A 27,893-nucleotide genomic window follows, 5' to 3' on the forward strand; every position below is an offset into this window, starting at 1 on the left:
CCAAGACACATATTAATCAAACTATGAAAAATTAACTACAAAGAAAATAAATTAAAAGCAGCAAGGGAAAAACAACAAATAAAACACAAGGGAATCCCCATATGGTTAACAGCTGATTTTTCAGCAGAAACTCTGCAAGCCAGAAGGGACTGGCAGGACATATTTAAAGTGATGAAGGCGAAAAACCTGCAAGCAATATTACTCTAACCAGCAAGGATCTCACTCAGATTTGATGGAGAAATTAAAATCTTTACAGAGAAGCAAAGGCTGAGAGAGTTCAGCACCACAAAACTGGCTTTACAGAAAATGCTAAAGGAACTTATCTAGGTAAGAAACACAAGACAAGGAAAAGACCTACAATAACAAACCCAAAACAATTAAGAAAATGGAAATAGGAACATACATATTGATAATTAGCTTAAATATAAATGGGTTAAATGCTCCAACCAAAAGACACAGACTGGCAGAAAGGATAAAAACCAAGACTCGTATATATGCTCTCTAGAAGAGACCCACTCAGACCTAGGGACACATACAGATTGAAAGTGAGGGGATGGAAAAAGATATTCCATGCAAATGGAAATCAAAAGAAAGCTGGAGTAGCAATACTCATATCAGACAATATAGACTTAAAAATAGGGACTAATACAAGAGATAAAGAAGGACACTACATAATGATCAAGGGATCGATCTAAGAATAAGATATAGCTATCGTAAATATTTATGCACCCAACATAGGAGAACCTGAATACATAAGGCAACTGCTAAGAGCCATAAAAGGGAAAATCGACAGTAACACATTCATAGTAGGGGACTTTAACACCCCACCCTCACCAATGGACAGATCATCCAAAATCAAAATAAATAAGGAACGACAAGCTTTAAATGATACATTAAACAAGATGGACTTAAGTGATATTTACAGGACATTCCATCCAAAAACAACCGAATACACATTTTTCTCAAGTGCTAATGGAACATTTTCCAGGATAGATCATATCTTGGGTCACAAATAAAGCCTTGGTAAATTTAAGAAAATTGAAATCGTATCATGTATCTTTTCAGAACACAGCACTATGAGATTATATATAAATTGCAGAAAAAGATCTGTAAAAAATACAAACACATGGAGGCTAAACTATACACTACTTAATAACGAAGTGATCTCTGAAGAAATCAAAGAGGAAATCAAAAAATACCTAGAAACATAAGACAATGGAGACACAGCGATCCAAAACCTGTGGGATGCAGCAAAAGCAGTTCTAAGAGGGAAATTTATAACAATACAATCCTACATTAAGAAACAAGAAACATCTCAAATAAACAACCTAGACTTGCACCTCAAGCAATTAGAGAAAGAAGAACAAAAAAAACCCAAAGTTTGCAGAAGAAAAGGAATCACAAAGATCAGATCAGAAATAAATGAAAAAGAAATGAAGGAAACGATAGCAAAGATCAATAAAACTAAAAGCTGATTCTTGGAGAAGATAAAAAAATTCATAAACCATTAGCCAGACTCATCAAGAAAATAAGGGAGAAGACTCAAATCAATAGAATTAGAAATGAAAAAGAAGTAACAACTGACACTACAGAAAAAGAAAGGATAATGGGAGATTACTACAAGCAAATCTATGACAATAAAATGGACAACCTCGAAAAAATGGACAAATTCGTAGAAATGCGCAACCTGCCAAGACTGAATCAGGAAGAAATAGTAAATATGAACAGACCAATAACAAGCACTGAATGTGAAACTGTGATTAAAACTCTTCCAAAAACAAAAGCCCAAGACCAGATGGCTTCACAGGAGAATTCTACCAAACGTTAAGAGAAGAGCTAACACCTATCCTTCTCAAACTCTTCCAAAATATAGCAGAGCGAGGAACACTCCCAAACTCATTTCACGAGGCCACCATCACCCTGATAGCAAAACCAGACAAACATGTCACAAACAAAGAAAACTACAGGCCAATATCCCTGATGAAAATAGATGCAAAAATCCTCAACAAAATACTAGCAAACAGAATCCAACAGCACATTAAAATTATCATACACCATGATCAACTGTAGTTTATTCCAAGAATGCAAGGATTCTTCAAAATACAGAAATCAATCCACATGATACACCATATTAACAAATTGAAGGAGAAAAACCATATGATCTTCTCAATACATGCAGAGAAAACTTTCGACAAAATTCAACACCCATTTCTGATAAAAACCCTGCAGAATGTAGGCATTGAGGGAAATTTCCTCAACATAATAAAGGTCATATATGACAAAACCACAGCCAACATCATCCTCAATGGTAAGAAATTGAAACCATGTCCAGTAAGATCAGAAACAACACAAGGTTGCCCACTCTCACCACTATTGTTCAACATAGTTTTGGAAGTTTTAGCCAGAGCAATCAGAGAAGAAAAAGAAATAAAAGGAGTCCAAATCAGAAAAGAAGAAATAGGGCTGTCACTGTGTGCAGATGACATGATACTCTACATAGAGAGTCCTAAAGATGCTACCAGAAAACTACTAGAACTAATCAATGAATTTGGTAAAGCTTCCAGATACAAAATTAATGCATGGAAATCTCTGGCATTCCTATACACTAATGATGAAAAATCTGAAATTGAAATTAAGGAAACACTCCCATTTACCATTGCAACATAAAGAATAAAATATCTAGGAATAAACGTACCTAAGGAGACAAAAGACCTGTATGCAGAAAATTATAAGACACTGATGAAAGAAATTAAAGATGATAAAAATAGATGGTTAGTTATACCATGTTCTTCAATTGGAAGAATCAACATTGTGAAAATGACTCTACTACCCAAAGCAATCTACAGATTCAATGCAATCCCTATCAAACTACCACTGGCATTTTTCACAGAACTAGAACAAAAAATTTCGCAGTTTGTATGGAAACATAAAAGACCCCTAATAGTGAAAGCAATCTTGAGAACGAAAAACGGAGCTGGAGGACACAGGCTCCCTGACATCAGACTATACTACAAAGCTACAGTAATCAAGACAGTATGGTACGAGCACAAAAACAGAAATATAGATCAATGGAACAGGGTAGACATCCCAAGATAAACCCAACCACATATGGTCACCTTATCTTTGATAAAGGAGGCAGGAATATACAGTGGAGAAAGGACGGCCTCTTCAATAATTGGTGCTGGGAAAACTGGACAGGTACATGTAAAAGAATGAAATTAGAACACTCCCTAACACCACACACAAATGGAATGAAAATGGAATAAAGACCTAAATGTAAGGCCAGAAACTATCAAACTCTCAGAGGAACTATCAAACTCTTAGAGGAAAACATAGGCAGAATACTCTACGGCATAAATCACAGCAAGATCCTTTTTGACCTACCTCCAAGAGAAATGGAAATAAAAACTTAAGTAGACAAATGGGACCTAACGAAACTTAAGTCTTTTGCACAGCAAAGGAAACAATAAACAAGACCAAAAGACAACCCTCAGAATGGGAGAAAACATTTGCAAATGAAACACCTGACAAAGGATTAAACTCCAAAATTTATAAGCAGCTCATGCAGCTCAATATCCAAAAAACAAAAAGCCCAATCCAAAAATGAGCAGAATACCTAAATAGACACTTTTCCAAAGAAGATATACGGATTGCCAACAAACACATGAAAGAATGCTCAACATCATTAATCATTAGAGAAATGCAAATCAAAACTACACTGAGATATCATCTCACACCAGTCAGAATGGCCATCATCAAAAAATCTAGAAAAAATAAATGCTGGAGAGGGTGTGAAGAAAAGGGAACACCCTTGCACTCTTGGTGGGAATGTAAATTGATACAGCCACTCTGGAGAACAGTTGGAGGTTTCTTCAAAACCTACAAATAGAACCACGATACGACCCAGCAATCCCACTACTGGGCATATACCCTGAGCAAACCATAATTCAAAAAAGAGTCATGTACCAATATATTCATTACACCTCTATTTACAATAGCCAGGATATGGAAACCACCTAAGTGTCCATCATCAGATGAATGGATAAAGAAGATGTGACACATATATACAATGCAATATTACTCAGCCATAAATAGAAACGAAATTGAGTTATTTGTAGTGAGGTGGATGGACCTAGGGTCTGTCATACAGAGTGAAGTAAGTCATAAAGGAAAATACAAATACCGTATGCTAACACATATATATGGAATCTAATTTTAAAAAGTCATGAACAACCTAGGGGTAAGACTGGAATACAGACCCAGACCTACTAAAGAATGGACTTGAGGATATGGGGAGGGGAAGCGTAAGGTGTGACAAAGTGAGAGAGCGGCATGGACATATATACACTATCAAACATAAAATAGATAGCTAGTGGGAAGCAGCCGCATATCACAGGGAGAGCAGTTCTGTGGTTTGTGACCACCTAGAGCGGTGGGATAGGGAGGGTGGGAGGGTGGGAGACGCAAGAAGGAAGAGTTATGGGAACATATGTATATGTATAACTGATTCAGTTGTTATAAAGCAGAAACTATCACACCACTGTAAAGCAATTATACTCCAATAAAGATGTTAAAAAAATCCGACCCATTGTAAACCTCAACCTAAACCTCACATCTGATACAAAAAATGATTTCAACATGGGTCATAGATTTAAGTGTAAGACTATAAATATCTTAGAATAAAATATAGGAGAAAGCCTTTGGATTCTCAGAAGTCTAGGTTTGATATCTGGTTCTGCTCCTTGCCAACTGAGTGTTGTATTCTCAATCTTTTCACCTCTCCCAATCTCAATTTTTTTTTAATCTGTCAAGCAAGACTGTTAATACATTCCTTATAGGGTTGTCTCAAGGATGGTAAACAAGATAACAAGTGTAAAAAGTGCCTTGTACACGGCTTGGTATATAGTGAACACTTGGTATATGTTCCATACTTTTTCTATACTTTGTGCTAAAAGTTGCCTTCCTGTGACTTCCATTTATTGGACCAATTTCTATCACTGAGGGCTGCTCTTTCCCAGGCCAATCTATCCTGTGTGTAATAAAGGCCACTCTGACTCTAGAAAGAGTTCTGTCACATGGGAAAATATATAGTATGACCATGGAATGAGGTAGGTGGTTTCATTTGGTCTTTCAAAGTTCAAGCCTCTGAAACCCTCAGGTAGTAAAGATGGGGGAAGTAGGGATGAGAGAGGCCACAAGTACCTTGTGGGGCCTGTCAAGACATGAGTTCTGTGTACTACAAGGCCATGTTTCATAACAGAAACAAACGTGGCTGCTTATTGAGTCTGTTGCTATTTGGAATAAGAACCTTCTCCATTCAGTAAATCCTGCCTCCCCTTATCAGGTGTGAGTAATGAAGTCATCCTAATCCTGAGGCTGAGCCAAAGCAGAGGTTGCCATGGAGAATAACTGTATTAGCTAGAATGCTCTAGACAAGAGCAGCATTTAGGGGAAGGTTGAGGTCTATTATTCTCACAGAGATAATCTATGTACTACACTAGATTTTAAGAATTCTTGACAGGATTTGGAGTAGGGGATGCTATCAGGCAACCCAGAAGCATGTGGTGGTCAGAGGGACTAGGAGCTTCATGCAGGTCTCTTATCACTTAGAGCCATAACTAGGACAATTAAAATATTATAATGCAAACTTTGTCTCTGTCCTACCAAATGACCTTCATCTAAGTCTTTTTCCATAGATTGAAAATGGCTGGGGACTTCCCTGGTGGTCCAGTGGTTAAGACTCCATGCTTCCAATGCCGGGGGCATAGGTTTGATCCCTGGTTGGGAAACTAAGTTGCCACATGCCATGTGGTGTGAACAAATTTTTTTTCTTATTTTTTAATTTAAAAAAGTTTAAGAAAAGAAAGAAAATGATATATGTTCTTCTACTTCTAAGTCAGTGGGATGTTGAATATTGTTCAAAATGGAAAACCTTATCGGTGAAGGGCCCTAGATAATACTATTCACTGATTTTTCTCACATGTTTAGACCTTCATTTCATTCCTGATTTTATGGATCTTTCTTTCTGTTTGAGTCACTATCCTCCTCATCAGGTAGGATTTTTAGAGCTCTGGCCATTTTCAGTGCATTAAGTGATATGTGTGAAGATCTTAGTAAATTGAGTGGCCCAGTTACATGTCAACATTTCTTCAGGAGATATCAGTTTCTTGATTTTAGATATGGATGGCAGTTTAGACAGCATTTAGGTATGTGGTGTCCATCAGAATCACCTGGAAAGTTTATTAAAATTTTAGGTCCCTGAGCTATACCCCAAGCCTAATAAATCAGAATCAATATTATGGCTGATGCTTAGGCATGTGTACTTTTAACCTGTTCCTCCAGTGATTCTGATGTACCACAAATTTGAGAACCATTGATTTAATCCACACTTTTCTTCTCCCATATCGTGTAAAGAACCTGGACCTAGAAAGGGAGTGTGACTTCCTCAAGTTCATAAAATATAACTGAAGTAATGTTTAGAAGGAGCACTGTGGACATAATTGTAATTTATGAAAGTTATTTCTGTCTAGACATTACTTTTCAACATGCAAAAGTTAGACTTGACTTAACAGTAGCCAGTTCAATTAGGTCAGACTTTCGGGGCTCTGAGCCTGAAGTAAATCAAACCTGGTTTTGAAAAGAAATCAGGCATTGGTAATACTGTGCATTGATCAAAAAAATGGAAATGAGGACCATAGGGTTTTTACCTTAAAGTTCAAGCCCTAAAATGTATCAGCACTGAAGAAAGATAGGGAGATTGGACTGAGGAGGCACAAAAGCCTTTGCCCTTTCCTCCAGGGAAGCCCTGGAGCCACAGCCCAGTTAATATCTCTGGGGTTTAATTGAACTAAAAATAAAACATATATTGTGTTTGAGGTGCTTTTTTTTCCCCTTTCTAGTTACACAAAATTTGATTAAGAGATATGTTTCTTGAAGGATTAGGTTAGATCTGCATAGGATAACGTGAAAATGGACAAGAATTTTGTATTTTCCCTGTAGCACTGCAGCTGCCTCTGCAGAACAGGGTTAAGGCCTTGAGCTTATGTTCTTTTGAAATTTTGAGTGGCTTCAGAGATTTTTGAGATGGGCCCTTTCATCCGTGTCAGAGGAACAGCTTGGTTCTTTGTTTCCTCTCCAAGTTAAGGAAAGATTCTATGAAGCCATTTTAATTTGTTCATTCTGAAATGTCAACCAGTAGTTAGGAAAGATATTTTTCAGTCAATCAGTAGCCAGACACACACACAAGCCCTATAGTTAAGATAAAATTCTTGATAGTATTGCACCCCAAACTCTTGTGAATTATCAGTGACTATGGTTTGCTAACAATGAAGACATCAGTGAATGAGCTTCTGGGAATTTGGAAACTAGGAGAGCGAAAGGAAGGAGAACAGAGGGAGCAGCACCAGGCATCTGAGATTGAAAACAAGGGAGGCAACGAGCAAAGATGATTCCTGGAACTTCAAAAGTGATTCAGCCACAGAGAGGTTTCCCTCATTTTTCAAACTGACATTTACTTTAAAAGGCTTCAAGGTAAAATGTGGCCATAAAAAAAGGAGAAAATGTTCTGATTTGATGTTTTATTATAGTTCACCCCAAATCTGTACATTTTTCCTAGTCTGGGTCTTATTTCTTGAGGAACACCCCAGTCTCTACTGAATCTGGGGAGTGCTGAAGATGGAATGAGGCAGTAAGAAATGTAATACCTTGAATTGTATATCCTCAGAGATAGAGCTGGGGATGTGATGCTGACCCACAATGTCCTAATCCCTCCAAAAAAGGATAGGTTAGGATTACTGACCAGATGCTTTGAAGAGCCTCAGTAATGAAAAAGCTCTCTCCACTCCTCCTAATGATTGGTAAAAATCATTGCTTACTACTGTCCCTGAAGTAGGCAAGACTGTGGACCCTGAATTTTGTTGGAAAGAGCACTGACTGAGGAGATAGAAAGTCAAGTTCAAATCTTAGCTCTGCCTTGGGATATGTAGCCTTTTGCAATTCACATGACTTTTTCGTGCTCCACATAGGTCTTCCTCACAGTGTAATTGCATACTAGGATCTCACGGCAGGTAAACCTCCTGTAATTCCAGGCCTTCCACCATTTAGACTTACCCAAATATTTGAATGTTCCCTTATCAAATCATCTAGCCCCAACTAAATCTATTTACTCATTCTTAAACATGATTTGGGTGTCCTCTTCCTCTACATCTCACATTATTCTTTCTGTTTGGAAGGTTTACCCCCTTTCTCTTCTTCCATCCAAACTATCCTCAAGGCCCAATGGAAATCCCACCTCTTCAAAGGAATATTTCCCTGGTGTTCCTACAAGGCTCTTTTCCTTTCCTCTTCTCTCATTGTATAATACTCATTTGGTATTTTCAACAGTGAGTTTATGTCTGGCTTTCCTAAATAGACTATGCGTTTCTGGCATGTAGGGAGAGCGTTCTACTCAATGAATTTAGATAATGGATATAAAATCTTTATAAATTGTCAATCGTGACAATTTTATTTATTGATTGATATTTTTATTTTTATTGGAGTATAGTTGATATTACAATTATTTTATGTCAACTATTTTAAAAGACAGTTATGAAATAGTAAATTTTTTTTCTTTTTAACATCTTTATTGGAGTATAATTGCTTTACAATGGTGTGGCAGTTTCTGCTTTATAACAAAGCGAATCAGTTATACATATATATATATATATATATATATATATATATTCCCATATCTCTTCCCTCTTGTGTCTCCCTCCCTCCAACCCTCCCTATCCCACCCATCCAAGTGGTCACAAACCACCGAGCTGATCTCCCTGTGCTATGTGGCTGCTTCCCACTAGCTATCTATTTTACGTTTGGTAGAGTATATATGTCCCTGCCACTCTCTCATTTTGTCACAGCTTACGCTACCCCCTCCCCATATCCTCAAGTCCATTCTCTAGTAGGTCTGTGTCTTTATTCCATTCTTACCCATAGGTTCTTCATGACATTTTTTTCTCTTAGATTCCATATATATGTGTTAGCATATGGTATTTGCCTTTCTCTTTCTGACTTACTTTGCTCTGTATGACAGACTCTAGGTCCATCCACCTCACTACAAATAACTCGATTTTGTTTCTTTTTATGGCCGAGTAATATTCCATTGTATATAAGTGCCACATCTTCTTTATCCATTCATCTGATGATGGACACGTAGGTTGTTTCCATCTCCTGGCTACCTTAAATAGAGCTGCAATGAACATTTTGGTACATTACTCTATTTTAATTGTGGTTTTCTCAGGGTATATGCACAGTAGTGGGATTGCTGGGTCATATGGCACTTCTATTTCTAGTATTTTAAGGAACCTCCATACTGTTCTCCAAAGTGGCTGCACAAATTCACATTCCCACCAGCAGTTCAAGAGTGTTCCCTTTTCTCCACACTCTCTCCAGCATTTATTGTTTCTAGATTTTTTGCTGATGGCCATTCTGACTGGTGTGAGATGATATCTCATTGTAGTTTTGATTTGCATTTCTCTAATGATTAATGATGTTGAACATTCTTTCATGTGTTTGTTGGCAATCTGTATATCTTCTTAGGAGAAATGTCTATTTTGGTCTTCAGCCCATTTTGTATTGGGTTGTTTGTATTTTTTGTTATTAAGCTGCATGTGCTGCTTATAAATTTTGGAGATTAATCCTTTGTCAGTTGCTTCATTTGCAAATATTTTCTCCCATTCAGAGGGTTGTCTTTTGGTCTCGTTTATGGTTTCCTTTTCTGTGCAAAAGCTTTGAAGTTTCATTAGGTCCCATTTGTTTATTTTTGTTTTTATTTCCATTTCACTAGGAGGTGGGTCAAAAAGGATCTTGCTGTGATTTATGCCATAGAGTGTTGTGCCTAGGTGTTCCTCTAAGAGTTTGATAGCTTCTGGCCTTACATTTAGGATTTTAATTCATTTTGAGCTTACTTTTGTGTATGGTGTTAGGGAGTGTTCTAATCTCATTCTTTTACATGTACCTGTGCAGTTTTCCCAGCACCATTTATTGAAGAGTCTGTCCTTTCTCCACTGTATATTCCTGCCTCCTTTACCAAAGATAAGGTGACCATATGTGCATTGGTTTATCTCTGCGCTTTCTATCCTGTTCATTTGATCTATATTTCTGTTTTTTGCCAGTACCATACTGTTTTGATTACTGTAGCTTTGTAGTATAGTCTGAAGTAAGGGAGCCTGTTTCCTCCAGCTCCGTTTTTCCTTCTCAATATTGCTTTTGCTATTTGGGGTTTTTTGTGTTGCCATTCAATTTATGAAATTTTTTATTCTACTTCTGTGAAAAATGCCAGTGGTAGTTTTTATAGGGATTGCATTGAATCTGTAGATTGCTTTGGGTAGTAGAGTCGTTTTCAAAATGTTGATTATTCCAATCCAAGAACATGGTTTATCTCTCCATCCATTTGTATCATCTTTAATTTCTTTCATCAGTGTCTTATAATTTTCTGCACACAGGTCATTTTTCTCCTTAGGTAGGTTTATTCCTAGATATTTTATTCTTTTGGTTGCAGTGGTAAATGGGAGTGTTTTCTTGATTTCACTTTCAGATTTTTCATCATTAGTGTATAGGAATGCCAGAGATTTCTGTGCATGAATTTTGTATCCTGCTACTTTACCAAATACATTGATTAGCTCTAGTAGTTTTCTGGTAGCATCTTTAGGATTCTCTATGAATAGTATGTCATCAGTGACAGCTTAACTTCTTCTTTTCCGATTTGGATTCTTTATTTCCTTTTCTTCTCTGATTGCTGTGTCTAAAACTTCCAAAACTATGTTGAATAAGAGAGGTGAGAGTGGGCAACCTTGTCTTGTTCCTGATCTTAGTGGAAATGCTTTCAGTTTTTCACCATTGAGGATGATGTTGGTTGTGGGTTTGTCATATATGGCCTTTATTATGTTGAAGAAAGTTCTCTCTATGCCTACTTTCTGCAGGGTTTTTATCATAAATCGGTGTTGAATTTTGTCGAAAGCTTTCTCTGCATCTTTTGAGATGATCATATGGTTTTTCTCCTTCAACTTCTTAATATGGTGTATCATGTTGTTTGATTTGCATATTTTGAAGAATCCTTGCATTCCTGTAATAAACCCCACTTGATCATGGTATATGATCATTTTAATGTGGTATTGGATTGTGTTTGCTAGTATTTTGTTGAAGATTTTTGCATCTATGTGCATCAGTGATATTGGCCTGAAGTTTTATTTCTTTGAGAAATCCTTGTCTGGTTTTGGTATCAGGGTGATGGTGGCCTCAAAGAATGAGTTTGGGAGTCTTCTTCCCTGTGCTATATGTTGGAAAAGTTTGAGAAGTATAGGTGTTAGCTCTTCTCTAAATGTTTGATAGAATACTCATGTGAAGCCATCTGGTCCTGTGCTTTTGCTTGTTGGAAGATTTTTTTATCACAATTTCAATTTCAGTGCTTGTAATTAGTCTGCTGATATTTTCTATTTCTTCCTGATTCAGTTTTGGTAGGTTGTGCATTTCTAAGAATTTGTCCATTTCTTCCAGGTTGTCCATTTTTTTGGCATAGAGTTGCTTGTAGTAATCTTTCATGATCTTTTGTATTTCTGTAGTGTCAGTTGTTACTTCTCCTTTTTCATTTCTAATTCTATTGATTTGAGTCTTCTCCCTTTTTGTCGTGATGAATCTGGCTAATGGTTTATCAATTTTGTTTATCTTCTCAAAGAACCAGCTTTTAGTTTTATTGATCTTTGCTATTGTTTTCTTCATTTCTTTTTCATTTATTTCTGATCTGATCTTTATGATTTCTTTGCTTCTCCTAACTTTTGGGTTTTTTGTTCTTCTTTCTCTAATTGCTTTAGGTGCAATGTTAAGTTGTTTATTGGAGATATTTCCTGTTTCTTAAGGTAGGATTGTATTGCTATAAACTTCCCTCTTAGAACTTCATTTTGTTACATCTCATAGGTTTTGTGTCATCGTGTCTCCATTGTGATTTATTTCTAGGTATTTTTTGATTTCCTCTTTGATTTCTTCAGTGATCACTTCGTTATCAAGTAGTGTATTGTTTAGCCTCCATGTGTTTGTATTTTGTACAGACCTTTTCCTGTAATTGATACCTAGTCTCATGGCATTGTGGTCGGAAAAGATACTTGATACAATTTCAATTTTCTTAAATTTACCAAGGCTTGTTTTGTGAACCACAATATGATCTGTCCTGGAGAATATTCCATGGGCACTTGAGAAAAATGTGTAGTCTGTTGTTTTTGAGTGGAATGTCGTATAAATATCAATTAAGTCCATGTTGTTTAGTGTATCATTTAAAGCTTGCGTTTCCTTATTTATATTCATTTTGGATGATCTGTCCATTGGTGGAAGTGGGGTGTTAAAGTCCCCTACTATGAATGTGTTACTGTCGATTTTTCCTTTTATGGCTACTAGTATTTGCCCTATGTATCGAGGTGCTCCTATGTTGGGTTCATAAATATTTACAATCCTTATATCTTCTCCTTGGATCGATCCCTTGAGCATTATGTATTGTCCTTCTTTGTGTCTTGTAATAGTCTTTATTTTAAAGTCTCTTTTGTCTGATATGAGAATTGCCACTCCAGCTTTCTTTTGGTTCCATTTGCATGGAATATATTTTTCCATGCCCTTACTTTCAGTTTGTATGTGTCTCTAAGTCTGAAGTGGGTGTCTTGTAGACAGCATATATATGGGTCTTGTTTTGGTATCCATTCAGCCATGCTGTGTCTTTTGGTGGGAGCTTTTAATCCACTTACATTTAAGTAATTATCGATATGTATGTTCCTGTTCCCATTTTCTTAATTGTTTTGAGTTTGTTATTGTAGGTCTTTTTCTTCTCTTGTGTTACTTGACTAGAGAAGCTCCTTTAGCATTTGTTGTAAAGCTGGTTTGTTGGTGCTAAACTCTCTCACGTTTTGCTTGTCTGTTAATGTTTTCATTTCTCCATCAAATCTGAATGAGACACTTGCTGGGTAGAGTAATCTTGGTTGCAGGTTGTTCTCCTTCATCACTTTAAATATATCCTGCCAGTCCCTTCTGGTTTGCAGAGATTCTGCTGGAAGATAAGCTGTTAACTTTATGGGAATTCCCTTGTGTGTTATTGGTTTTTTTTCCCTTGCTACTTTTAATATGTTTTCTTTGTATTTAATTTTTGACAGTTTGATTAATATGTGTCTTGGCATGTTTCTCCATAGATTTATCCTGTATGGGACTCTCTGTGCTTCTTGGAGTTGATTAACTCTTTCCTTTCCCATATTAGGGAAGTTTTCAACTATAATCTCTTCAAATATATTCTTAGTCCATTTTTTTCTTCTTCTTCTGCAACCCCTACAATTCGAATGTTGGTGAATTTGATGTTTTCCCAGAGGTCTCGGAGACTGTCCTCAGATCTTTTCATTCTTTTTTCTTTATTCTGCTCTGCAGAAGTTCTTTCCACTATTTTATCTTCCAGATCACTTATCCGTTCTTCTGCCTCAGTTATTCTGCTATTGATCCCATCTAGACTATTTTTAATTTGATTTATTGTGTTGCTCATCATTGCTTCTGTCATCTTTTGTACTTCTAGGTCCTTGTTAAATGTTTCTTGCATTTTGTCTATTGTATTTCCAAGATTTTGGATCATCTTTACTGTCATTATTCTGAATTCTTTTTCAGGTAGACTGCCTCTTTCCTCTTCACTTGTTAGGTCTGGTGGGTTTTTATCTTGCTCCTTCATCTGCTGTGTGTTTTTCTGTCTTCTCATTTTGCTTATCTTACTGTGTTTTGGGCCCCTTTTTTGCAGGATGCAGGTTCGTAGTTCCCGTTGTTTATGGTGTCTGTCCCCAGTTGCTAAAGTTGTTTCAGTGTGTTGTGTAGGCTTCCTGGTGGAGGGGACTAATACCTGTATTCTGGTGGATGAGTCTAGATCTTGTCTTTCTGGTGGGCAGGTCCACGTCTGGTGGTGTGTTTTGGGGTGTCTGTTGACTTATTATGATTTTACGCAGCCTCTCTTCTAATGGTTGGGGTTGTGTTCCTGTCCTGCTAGTTGTTTGGCATAGGTTGTCCAGCACTGTAGCTTGCTGGTCGTTGAGTGAAGCTGAGTGCTGGCATTGAAATGGAGATCTCTGGGAGATTTTCGCCATTTAATATCATGTGGAGCTGGGAGGTCTCTTTTTGACCAGTGTCCTGAAGTTGGCTCTCCCACCTCAGAGGCACAACACTGACTGCTAACTGGAGCACCAAGAGCCTTTTATCCACACAGCTCAGAATAAAAGGGAGAATAAATAGAAAGAAAGGAAGAAAGAAAGAAAGATGATAAAATAAAATAAAGTTATTAAAATAAAAATATTAAGAAAATAAAATTTAAAAAGAAATAAAATCAAAAAGAAAAAAAAAAACGGACGGATAGAACCCTAGGACAAATGTTGAAAGAAAAGCTATACAGACAAAATCTCACACAGAAGCATACACGTACACACTCACAAAAAGAGGAAAATGGGAAAAAATAATAAATCTTGCTCTCAAAGTCCACCTCCTGAATTTGGGATGGTTCATTGTCTATTCATGTATTCCACAGATGCAGGGTTCATCAAATTTATTGTGGAGCTTTAATCTGCTGCTTGTGAGGCTGCTGAGAGAGATTTCCCTTTCCCTTCTTTGTTTGCACAGCTCCCGGGATTCAGCTTTGCATTTGGCCCCACCTCTGCGTGTAGGTCGCTGGAGGGCATCTGTCCTTCGCTCACACAGGATGGGGTTAAAGTAGCAGCTGATTCGGGGGCCCTGGCTCACTCAGGCTGGGGGGTGGGAGGGGTATGGATGTGGGGCAAGCCTGCGGCGGCAGAGGTTGGCGTGACGTTGCACCAGCTTGAGGCGTGCCGTGCATTCTCTTGGGGAAATTGTCGCTGGATCATGGGACCCTGGCGGTAGCGGGCTGCACAGCCTCCCCGGTATGGAGGTGTGGATAGTGACCTGTGCTCGCACACAGGCTTCTTGGTGCGGCAGCAGCAGCCTTAGCATCTCATACCTGTCTCTGTGGTCCGTGCTGTAAGCCTCAGCTTGCACCCGTCTTGGAGCTCCTTTAAGCAGCAGTCTTATTCCCCTCTCCTCGTGCACCAGGAAACAAAGAGGGAAGAAAAAGTCTTGCCTCTTCGGCAGCTCCAAACTTTTCCCCTGACTCCCGGCTAACTGTGGTGCACTAACCCCCTGCAGGCTGTGTCCACACTACCAACCCCAGTGCTCTCCCTTCACTCTGACCAAAGCTCAAGCTCCATCTCACAGCCCCCGCCCACCCTGGTGGGTGAGCAGACAAGCCTCTCGGGCTGGTGAGTGCTGGTCGGCACCAATCCTTTGTGCGGGAATCTCTCTGCTTTGCCCTCCACACCCCTGTTGCTGTGCTCTCCTCTGTGGCTCCGAAGCTTCCCCCCTCCGTCACCCGCATTCTCTGCCCATGAAGGGGCTTCCTAGTGTGTGGAAACCTTTCCTCCTTCACAGCTCCCTCCCACTGGTGCAGACCCCATCCCTATTCTTTTGTCTCTGTTTATTCTTTTTTCTTTTGCCCTACCCAGGTATGTGGGGAATTTCTTGCCTTTTGGGAGGTCTGAGGTCTTCTGCCAGCATTCAGTAGGTGTTCTGTAGGAGTTGTTTCACGTGTATATGTATTTCTGGTGTATCTGAGGGGAGGAAGGTTATCTCCACATCTTACTCTTCTGCCGTCTTGCCCCTCTCTCCTTAAATAGTAACAATTTTGAAGTAAAACGTATCTGGGTGCTGGTATGGACACTTCACTTTAATAAGTGAAATTATAGCACAGCTAATGCTGTGTGATTTGGGGAAAATTACCATATCACTTCAACGTTAGTTGGCTCCTCTGTAAAATGAGGATAACAATAGGTACCATCCTAAATAAATTGTTTTGGATATGAAATGAGATTAATGGGTATAGATATTTTGTAAATTTTCATGGGTTTTATAATTGAAACAATTAAGTAAGCATTATAAGTACCATTAACAGATATGAATCTTCCTCACCATATCTCACACATTGTAGGTCACAGGAAATTTTTCTTCGTCACTATGTTGATAATGATTAATGGCACTATTTACCCCTTCCCAGACCAAGGAAGGAAACAGCCATGTGTGAGCTCTGAAATTGCCCACTAGCTTTATTGTGCAGAACAATTGGCCTGTATTATCCCATGTTTTTTTGCTTTGTTCTGTTTGTTGTTTAGTTTTCAAGACTATCAGAGTAGAAAGGCCCTTTAGAGAATATCCAGTTAAATTTCTTCATGTCACTGATATTGACAGTGGTGTCCAGAAATAGCAAAGTGTTTCCCCAAGGCCGTACAGCTGGACAGATGTGGTACCAGGAATACTATGGATTCTGATACAGACATAGACATAAAGGGACAGGTTTTTCTTGGCATATCTGTGGATTTTAAATCTTCCACTTCGATATTCCAGCTTAATTATTAAATCTCAGCAGAGACAAATCCCAAGGTCACACAATCAGGAAGTAAAGGAGCCAGGACATGAGTCCAGTTCTGTATGTTCCTGAAGCCCTGCTACTGATCTGCTCCCCAAATCATTACTTCTTCTGATATTCCCACCTACTTCCTCTCTGTCACCCACAGGGAAGTCAGACTCAAATCTTCCCTTCCTGGAGTAAGCTTCAAGTGCTGGTGTGAGAATTTCTGAGGTAAGGTTGGAATAATGTACAGATTAGAGTGTACCCAGGTAATGTAATCTAGACGGAAGGCAGGAGATGAGCAAAAGTAAACATCCTTAGGCCTAGCAGTTCTTTTTCTCCACATATATCTTTTATTGGGAAAATTATTTGACGGCTCTGTGTATAATTGAGCAAAATACTTAGTATCTCAAGGTCTCCACCTACTTCATGAGGTGGTTGTAAGAATTTAATAAATGAAATAATATATTTAAAATATTCAGAACAGTAGAAAATGCATAATAAACACTCAAAAACATTAACTATTTGTATTGTTATTATACAAGCTAGAAAGTCATAAGAAGCAATTTTTTTAATTGGAGTATAATTGCTTTACAATGGTGTGTTAGTTTCTGCTTTACAACAAAATGAATCAGTTATATATATACATATGTTCCCATATCTCTTCCCTCTTGCGTCTCCCTCCCTCCCACCCTCCCTATCCCACCCCTCCAGGCGATCACAAAGCACTGAGCTGATCTCCCTGTGCTATGCAGCAGCTTCCCACTAGCTACCTACCTTACGTTTGGTAGTGTATATATGTCCATGCCTCTCTCTCGTTTTGTCACAACTCACACTGCCCCTCCCCATATCCTCAAGTCCATTCTCTAGTAGGTCTGGGTCTGTATTCCTGTCTTACCCCTCAGTTCTTCATGACATTTTTTTTCTTAGATTCCATATATATGTGTTAGCATACGGTATTTTTCTCTCTCTTTCTGACTTACTTTACTCTGTATGACAGACCCTAGGTCCATCCACCTCATTACAAATAGCTCAATTTTGTTTCTTTTTATGGCTGCGTAATATTCCATTGTATATATGTGCCACATCTTCTTTATCCATTCATCCAATGATGGACACTTAGGTTGTTTCCACCTCCGGGCTATTGTAAATAGAGCTGCAATGAACATTTTGGTACATGACTCTTTTTGAATTATGGTTTTCTCAGGGTATATGCCCAGTAGTGGGATTGCTGGGTCATATGGTATTTCTATTTCTAGTTTTTTAAAGAACATCCAAACTGTTCTCCACAGTGGATCTATCAATTTACATTCCCACCAACAGTGCAAGAGGGTTCCATTTTCTCCACACCCTCTCCAGCATTTATTGCTTATAGATTTTTTTGATGATGGCCATTCTAACTGGTGTGAGATGATATCTCATTGTAGTTTTGATTTGCATTTCTCTAATGATTAGTGATGTTGAGCATTCTTTCATGTGTTTGTTGGCAGTCTGTATATCTTCTCTGGAGAAATGTCTATTTAGATCTTCTGCCCATTTTTGGATTGGGTTGTTTGGTTTTTTGTTATTGAACTGCATGAGCTGCTTGGAAATTTTGGAAATTAATCCTTTGTCAGTTGCTTCATTTGCAAATATTTTCTCCCATTCTAAGGGTTGTCTTTTGGTCTTTTTTATTGTTTACTTTGCTGTGCAAAAGCTTTGAAGTTTCATTAGGTCCCATTTGTTTATTTTTGTTTTTATTTCCATTTCTCTTGGAGGTGGGTCAAAAAGGATCTTGCTGTGATTTATGTCATAGAGTGTTCTGCCTCTGTTTTCCTCTAAGAATTTGATAGTTTCTGGCCTTACATTTAGGTCTTTAATCCATTTTGAGCTTATTTTTGTGTATGGTGTTAGGGAGTGATTTAATCTCATACTTTTACATGTACCTGTCCAGTTTTCTCAGCACCATTTATTGAAGAGGCTGTCCTTTCTCCACTGTACAGTCCTGCCTCCTTTATCAAAGATAAGGTGACCATATGTGCATGGGTTTATCTCTGGGTTTTCTATACTGTTCCATTGATCTATCTTTCTGATTTTGTGCCAGTACCATACTGTCTTGATTACTGTAGGTTTGTAGTATAGTCTGAAGTCAGGGAGCCTGTTTCCTCCAGCTCCGTTTTTCTTTCTCAATATTGCTTTGGCTATTTGAGGTCTTTTGTGTTGCCATACAATTTGTGAAATTTTTTGTTGTAGTTCTGTGAAAAATGCCAGTGGTAATTTGATAGGCATTGCATTGAATCTGTAGATTGCTTAAAGTGCAAATAAATTAAAAGGGCATGGTGGAGATTGTCAGACCAGATTTTTAAATAAAACCAACCCAAGTATAAACTATCTATAGGAAACCTTCTTTTAAATATAACCATAGATACATTGAGACAAAAATATTTTTTAAAAGATACATCTTGCAAAAACTAGTAAGAAATACTCTTAGAGGATAAAAAAAAACATCCTCTAGAAAGTGATGAATAGGGGAGGAATTATGATCGCCCTTATAGGGGAGATTAATTTTATCAAGACATTGAATTATACATATAAGATTTAAAGAGTAAGAGACAGAGGAGGGAGGAAAGTGAAGCATAGGGCTTGTTCTAGAAGCATTCAATATTTTAGTTTGACTGGGACAGCATTTTCATGAAGAGAAGTAAGGGAAGGTGCAGCTGGGCAGGTAGGTCACTGCTAGACTTTGGAGGACTTCTGAATGGCAGGATAAAGTTCTTTTTTCCTATTGGTAGTGTGCAGCCATTGAGATCTTTTGAACAGGTGAGTAATATGATTAGAACTATATTTTAGAATTATTGTTCTGATAGCTATGACCAGGGATTAGGAGGAGGCTGACCCAGAGAAGATGTAAATAATGGCTGAATTAAAACAAGGTCAATGTGGATGGAGTGAGGGCACTCAAGAGATGGTATGATGATGTAAAGGTAGAATCTATAGAACTTGGCAACTGAAAGTACTGGGATAACGTTATAGAGGGATATATGATTCTGTGTTTTTGAGCTTGGGTAATGATAAGGGTGATAGTGTCATGAACAACTAGAGGAGGTTTAAGGGGGATAATATGTTCCAGTTCTGTTCCATTCTATCTTACTTCTATGAACACATTCTAGTGGGATCTTAAAGGCTATTCAGTCTAGCCTCACCATATGATGGTTTAAATCTTCTCTGTAACGTTTTCTCCTACTGCTTACACACTTCCAATGACAAGAAACTCAATACTTCTCAGGGAAGCCTACTTCTACTTTGGCAATCCTAATAGCTCTTGTTTCTCTTAAACTGAAATATGTCTCTCTATAGTTTCTACGTATTTATTTGGCTTTTGTAACCACAGAGATTAATCATATCTTGTTTATTCTCTACATGGACTCCCTTCAGATATTTGAAGGCAGCCATGAAATATTTAACCCAATAATGTCTTCAACAGCGTGGATGGGTCTCTCCCTTCCAGGCCTTGGAGCAGTGTGTACGGGGCCTCAGAAGCACCTTCCTCTTTTGGAAAATTTATGAACATTCAAGTTAACAAACACTTCCTGGGCCTTGCTCCAGGGACACAGAGATGAATAATATGATGCTCTCAGGGAGCATCCTAGACAAATAGGAAAGTCAGATATCAATTGAATACATTGTAATAAAGAATGATAACCACAAAGACAAGCATAGGTATAAGATTCATAAATACATTCATGGTGGGAAGAGGGAGGATTAGGTCAGGAACAGCTTTTTCAGAATAAGTGAATTGTACACTAAAGTTTGAAGGATTGAAGGAAAACTGGGAATTTGCAGGCAGACAATGGATGTAAAGAGCACTTTATAAAGAGAGTACAGTAATTACTAAACTTCAGGGAAAGGAAAAAGTTAAGAATAGCTTCAGTTTTTCTAGCTAGGTTGGCAACATAAATGGTGATGTTATTAATGATTAAGGGGAAGAGAGGAACAGCATGTCTAACAAGTGGGTATAGGAAGTAAATGGTAAATGGATTTCATTTTAAACATTTAAAACTTGAAGGACACACAAAACCAAAGATCACTTACATGAAAGACACATAGAACTTGTGTGCATGTGTGTGTGTACGTACGCCTGCATGTGTGTGTTTGACTGCTGTCCAAACCAACATAGTATACTTCCATCATGTGTGCTCAAACAACTTCAACATCTAGACTTTGAATCCATGCTTCCTAAAATGTGATCAGTGATAATCTGCATCAGAAACACTAAATCAGTTGTTAAAAGTAAAATTCTGGACACCAACATTATGAAACATATTGAGATACATTGCCTTAAGGAATATGGTTTATAATAATCTTTGGTAGGACACAGCCATCCTTGGACAGTTTTGAAGCCTTCATGGTTACCTACCAAATAAAAGCAGAGAATATCAGAACTAGAATAAACCTTTGGGATTAGTCTAGCTTAATCTTTTCTTATTTAGATGGGGAAACCAAGGCCCATAAGGGGAAAGTGACTCACCCATTATTATCTGAACAGGCATTGGAAGAGAATAGACTGGGACTTAGGCCTCCTAGCCCCTAGACCAGTGTTCTTGTAAGCTGGTACAAGCATCTCTTGTGATTGCTGAGTCAATTTGCTACTCTAATCAATAACAAAAGTTTGGCCCAGGTAATACCCAGATACAGAGCCATTTTGAGCTGATGATTGCTTTAGCTGTTCAGCTCCCAAGCTTGTAACTTCTCATATGTGCATGGAATGTAACAAATTTATAATATATCCTGACTATGTCCTCCTGACTATGGATCTTCACTGGTATTTCATTCCAAACCTCTATCTTACAGGTATACATACATATACACATATCATATACATAACAAAATAGATTATTGTGGAGTACAAGTGTCATTCTAAACACAACTTGAAATCCAGTGTGCCTCATTTTGTCCCTACAAGTTTCCATTTCTACCTATAGGTTTTACTCCTCATAATCATCAGAAATCTGCCTTGAAAACTGTTCATTCTTTATGTTGTGTGTTGTTGTTTTTTATAGTAGGCAATTACCATTGCTGCCACTTAGTTTATAAATACATACCGTTTTATACTGCACATGAACTATGAAATCAGGCTTCTTTAACAAAATTTATACTTCCCCCTATGGGCACTAGTTCAAATCAGAGATGGAATTTTGTGCATTTGATTGTTCCAAGTATGGGGTACTGCAACAGCTGACTAGAGCATGTCCAAATTATATTTCAAGTATGCTGGTATAAATGTCAATAAAGAAAACTGAAAAGTCTCAAGTCCAAACACCCAAACTTGCCCCTCTTCTCACCTGACCCAACTCAACATTGTAGTATGAGTCCATTACCATTTGAATAATTAGCAGCTTCTTTGTCAAATCTGAACAACAACTGCTTCATAGCTTCTCACCTCCATCCCTTCTCTCAAAGAAGGGATGTTTATTTAAGGAAAAGGACCACTAAAACACTGCTATAGACTGAATGTCTGTGGTCCCCCCAAATCCATATGTTGAAACCTAATTCCCAATGTAACTGTATTAGGAGGTGATTAGATCATGAGGGTGGAACTCTCATGAATGGGATCAGTGCCCTTATAAAAGAAACCCTATAAAAGACAGATCCCTAACCTTTTCCACCACATGAGGACAAGGCAAGAAGATAGCCTTCTGTGAACCAGGAAGTGGGCCCTCACCAAATACCACATCTATTGGTATCTTGATGTTGGACTTCACAGTCTCCAGAACTACGAGAAATAAATGTTTGCTATTTAAGCAACATAGACTGTGGTCTTTTCATTATAGAGGCCCAAACTGATTAAGATAAACACCAAGTAATCAGACATGGTGGGACCAACATTACTGCCATTCCCTGAGAAGTCCAGGCTCCCAGCCATAGTCCTCTCCATTCCCATTCACCATGCTGCCTTCATAGTCATCTTTTGAAACAGGTTTGAACTTCTTCCAGAAATATGTACTGGACAAAATATTTGCTATTCCTCCCAGTATATAAAACTACAAAATCATGGTATTATATGTGAAACAAACATAAGAAGATTTGGAAAGGTGAATAAATGTAGGCAGACTGGATAGGGAGTGAAAGACCCAAGGAACAACATCCTGATGGGTTTCCTGGATTTTCTTTTTGCATCATATATCCCATACTTGACATTAAAGCCAACAACCCAGAAATGCCAAGAGGTATAGGCAAAATTCCAAACAGAAGTCTTCCTGTTCTAGCCAAAGGACCAGGAAAGAGACAGTCTAGCAAGATGTAATACTTTTAGACAATAATCTCTCTACTCAAGCCAAATACCATACACAAAAAACTAGAGCCACCAGATCAGCAAAGGCCAAGTGAGAGACCTAGACTTCTACCCTCAACAGCCTATGTCAAGGCACCTAAACATTACCTGCTAAGGAGTCATAAGATAAGGCTGAGTGTGGAGCCAGGACTTTCATTACCATTAGATGGTATTGAGCACCCTCTGTCAGGTGTCAGTGAAGACCATGTAGGGATCCTGGAATTCCAGACTCACCTGACAGTAACAGGATGCATCTGTCCCTTCCATCTCTCTGTTCATGTGATATCAGAAGAGGCTTAGTAGAGTCAGGAAACTCATCACTGCCCAGCAATAACAAGGCCAACTCCACTGTGGTGTCAATGGAGGCCATATTAGAAGCCATTAACAAGGCACTCCTACCCCTCATTACCAGGGAGATATCAGTGGAAGCCTAGTAAGGAGTCAGAACCCCCACCTTTTCCAAGAAGTACTAAAGAGTTCCCCCACTCCTGTTGGGTGCCAGTGGTGGCCTACTAGAGACTTTGAATTTCAATTCCCACCTGGTAGTAATGAGACTGTGCATTCTCCTTCCCTGTTTGGAGTAGTGTCAGAGGAATCCAGATAAAATAGAATGTTTAAATAAAATCTAGAATTTCTTAACATAATACCAAAATTGTTCAGGTTTCAATAAAAAAACCATTCATCATACCAAGAAACAGTATGATCTCAAGCTCAGTGGGAAAAATAGCAATCAATAGATTCCAATATTGAGATAAGAGATGTTAAAATTATCTGACACAGATTTTAAAGCAGCATCATAAAAATATTTCAATGAACAATTACAAAAGCAAAATTGAAAAAAGGAAAAAGTAGAATATCTTAGGAAAGAAACAGAAAATTTCAACACAGAAAAGAAGATATAAAGAAGAACCAAATATAAACTTTAGCACTGAAAAATACAATAACCCAAGTAAGAAACTCAGTGGATGGGCTCAACGACAGAATGGAGGAGACAAAGGAAAGAATCAGCAAAGTGGAAGATAGAACAATATAAATTACCCAATCCGAAGAACAATGAGAAATTTAAAACAAATTTACAGAGCTTCAGGGACCTGTGGGACTATAACAAAAAAATCTAACATTCATGTCAACAGAGTCCCAAAGGAGGGATGCAAGAGACTAAGGCTGACACATAATTAAAGAGATAATTATTGAAAGCTTCCCAAATATGTCAAAAGATAGAAATCTACAGTTTAAAGAAATTGAGCAAATCCCAAATAGGGTAAATTAAAAGAAATCCACACCAACACTCAGTTACAATTCTTGAAATTAAAGACAAAGAAAAAATCTTGAAGTAGTAAAAGAGAAATTGCACCTTATCTATAAGTTAAAGCAATTCAAATGATAGTGGATTTCTCATCGAAACCATGGATGCCAGAAGGAAGAAGCACAACATTTTTCAAATGTTGGAGAAAAAACCAAATGAGCAAACAACTTTTCCAGAATTCTGTAGTCAATGAAAATATGCTTCAAGAGTAACGAGAAAATCAAGACATTCTTAGAACAAGGGCAAATAAAATAATTTGTCATCAGACCAGCTCTAAAATAATGGCTAAAGGAAGTTCTCTAAAGAGAAAATAAATGAGATAGAGGGAACCTTGAAATATTAGGAATAAGAAATGGTAATCAGGGAATTCCCTGGTGATCCAGTGGTTAAGACTCCATGCATTCACTACTGAGAGCCCAGGTTCAATGCCTGCTCAAGGAACTAAGATCCCACAATCTGTACAGTGAGGCAAAAAAAAAAAAAAGTAATCCAATCAAATATATGGGTAAATAGACCAGATTATCTTCCTCCCCTTCATAGTTTAAAATTATGTATGATGGTTTAAACAGAAATTATTGAACTATCTCATGTGGTTCTCAATGAGTGTAGAGGAAATGTTTAAGACAATATTTTAAATGGGGTCAAATAAACTGGTAACATTATAACACCAGTAGATTGATAAGTTTTGCATACATAATGTAATAATTAAAATAACAACTATAAAAGCTATTCAGAGATATACTCAAAAAAGAAATGTATAAATCAACATAGAATTGTAAAATATGTTCATGTAATGCAAAAAAAAAGGGCAAGAAATATAAAAAAAGAAGCAAAAGAAAAGCAGAACGAAAAAAGAGAAAACCAAAAGTAAAGTGGCAGGTATAAGCCCTTATATATCAATAATTAAATCAAAATTTAATGGTCAAAACACAAAGTTTAAAATTAAAAGATAGAGGTTCACAGATTGAATTTAAAAACATAACCTGAGTATTTTCTGTCTAAAAGATACTCACTGAAAATATAGCAGTGGCATGAGAGTAAAAGAATGGAGAAAATATATCATAAATGCATTAATAAAAAACAAGCAACAGTGGTTATATTAATATCAGATAAAGTAGACTAAGAGCAAAGAAAATTGACAGATACAGAAAAGGACATTAGATAATGCTAAAAGGGTCCATTCACAAAGAAGGCAAAGCAATCCAAATATGTATGCAAAAAATGATGGAGCTGCAAAATATGTGAAGCAAAAATTGATAAAACTAAAAGGAGAAAAAGAAAAATCTAAATTTGGTTGGAGACTTCAATACTCCTTTTTTTACCAATTAACAGAAAATAAGCAAAGATATAGAAGAATTCAACAACCTATCAACCAATAAAATGATCTAATCTATATTTATAGGAAACTTCACCAAATAACAACAGCAAACACATTCCTTACAAGAGCACAAGGAATGTATAACAAGGTAGACCATATCTTGAGCACCCAACATTATTTAAATTTAAATAAATTTAAAACATTTTAAACCATACAGATTGTATTTTCTGACAACAATGGAATCAAACCAGAAATCAATAAGAGAAAGATAATAGGAAAATCTGCAAACATTTAGATACTAAGAAACACACTACTAAATACATGGGTAAAAAGAAAACTGCAAGAGAACTTAAATAATACATGGAACTAAATGAAAATTAAAATGAAATAGAAAAACACAAACTCATGGAAGCTAAACAATATGTTACTAAACAAATAATGGAAAACTAAAGAAATCAAAGAGGAAATCAAAAAATACGTAGAGCCCAATGAAAATGAGAGCATGACAATCCAAACTCTATGGGACACAGCAAAAACAGTTCTAAGAGGGAAGTTTATAGCAATACAGTCTTACCTCAGGAAACAAGAAAAATCTCAAACAATCTAACCATACACCTAAAGCAACTAGAGAAAGAAGAACAAACAAAACCCAAAGTTAGTAGAGGGAAAGAAATCATAAAGATCACAGCAGAAATAAAATGAAATAGAGGTGAAGAAAACAATAGTGAAGATCAATGAAACGAAAATCTGGTTCTTTGAAAAGATAAACAAAATTGGTAAATCTTTAGGCATACTCATCAAGAAAAAAGGGGAGAGAGCTCAAATCAACAAAATAAGAAAAGAAAAAGGAGAAGGTTCAAGTGACATCACAGAAATACAAAGGATCATTAGAGACTGCTATAAGGAACTATATGAACAAAAAAATGGACAACGTAGAAGAAAGGAACAAATTCTAAGAAAGGTACAACTTTCCAAGACTGAACCAGGAAGAAGTAGATAACATGAACAGAAAAATCTCAAGTACTGAAATTGACTGTGATTAAAAAACTTCCAACAAATAAAAGTCCAGGACCAGATGGCTTCACAGGTGAATTCTATCAAACATTTAAAGAAGAGTTTTCCTTTTGAAACTCTTTCAGAAAATTGGAGAGGAGGGAACACTCCGAAACTCATTCTATGAGGCCACTATCTCCCTGATACCTAAACCAGACAAAGATACCAAAAAAAAAAAAAATTAAAGCCCAATATTGCTGATAAACATAAAGGCAAAAATCCTCAACAAAATACAAGCAAACTGAATCCAACATTACATTGCAAGGATCATACACCATGATCAACTGGGATTTATCCCAGAGATGCAAGGATCTTTTCAGTATACACAAGTCAATCAGTGTGATACACCACACTAAGAAATTGAAGAATAAAACCCATATGGTCATCTTAATAGATGCAGAAAAATCTTTTGACAAAATTCAAAACCCATTTAACTCTCCATAAATTGGTCATTGAGGGAAGCTACATCAACATAATAAAGACCATATATGACAAACCCACAGCTAACATCATATTCAATGGTGAAAAACTGAAAGCATTTCCTCTAAGATCAGGAACAAGAAAAGGATGTCCACTCTCACCACTTTTATTCAACATAGTTTTGGAAGTCCTAGCCATGGCAATCAGAGAAGTAAAATAAATAAAAGGAATCCAAGTTGGAAAAGAAGAAGTAAAACTGTCACTGTTTGCAGATGACATGATGCTATACATAGAAAATCCTAAAGATACTACCAGAAAACTACTAGAGCTCATCAATGAATTTGGTAACTTTGCAGGATATAAAATTAATACACAGCCATCTGTTGCATTCCTATATACTAACAATGAAAAATCAGAAAAATTAAGGAAACAATCCCATTTACTATCACATCAAAATGAATAAAATACTTAGGAATAAACCTAAGAAAGCAAAAACCTGTACTCTAAAAACTATAAGATGCTGATGAAAGAAATAGAAGATGACACAAATAGATGGAAAGATATACCATGTTCTTGGATTGGAACATTCAAAACTATCAAAATGACTATACTACCCAAGGGAATCTACAGATTCAATGCAATCCCTATCAAATTACCAATGGCATTTTTCACAGAACTAGAACAAAAAATTTTAAAATTTGTATGGTAATACCAAAGAACCCAAATAGCCAAAGCAATTCTGAGAAAGAAGAATGGAGCTGGAGGAATCAGGTGCCCTGACTTCAGACTATACTATAAAGCTACAGTCATGAAAACAATATAGTACTGGCACAGAAACAGAAATATAGATCAATGGAACAGGACAGAAAGCCCGTGCACCCATGGTCAATTAACCTAAGAAAAAGGAGGAAAGGCTCTACAATGGAGAATAGTCTCTTCAATAAATGGTGCTGGGCAAACCAGACAGCTACATGTAAAAGAACAAAATTAGAACATTCTCTAACACCATACACAAAAATAAACTCAAAATGGATTA

Source organism: Lagenorhynchus albirostris, chromosome X (genome assembly GCF_949774975.1).
Source record: "Lagenorhynchus albirostris chromosome X, mLagAlb1.1, whole genome shotgun sequence".
Lineage (NCBI taxonomy): Eukaryota > Metazoa > Chordata > Mammalia > Artiodactyla > Delphinidae > Lagenorhynchus > Lagenorhynchus albirostris.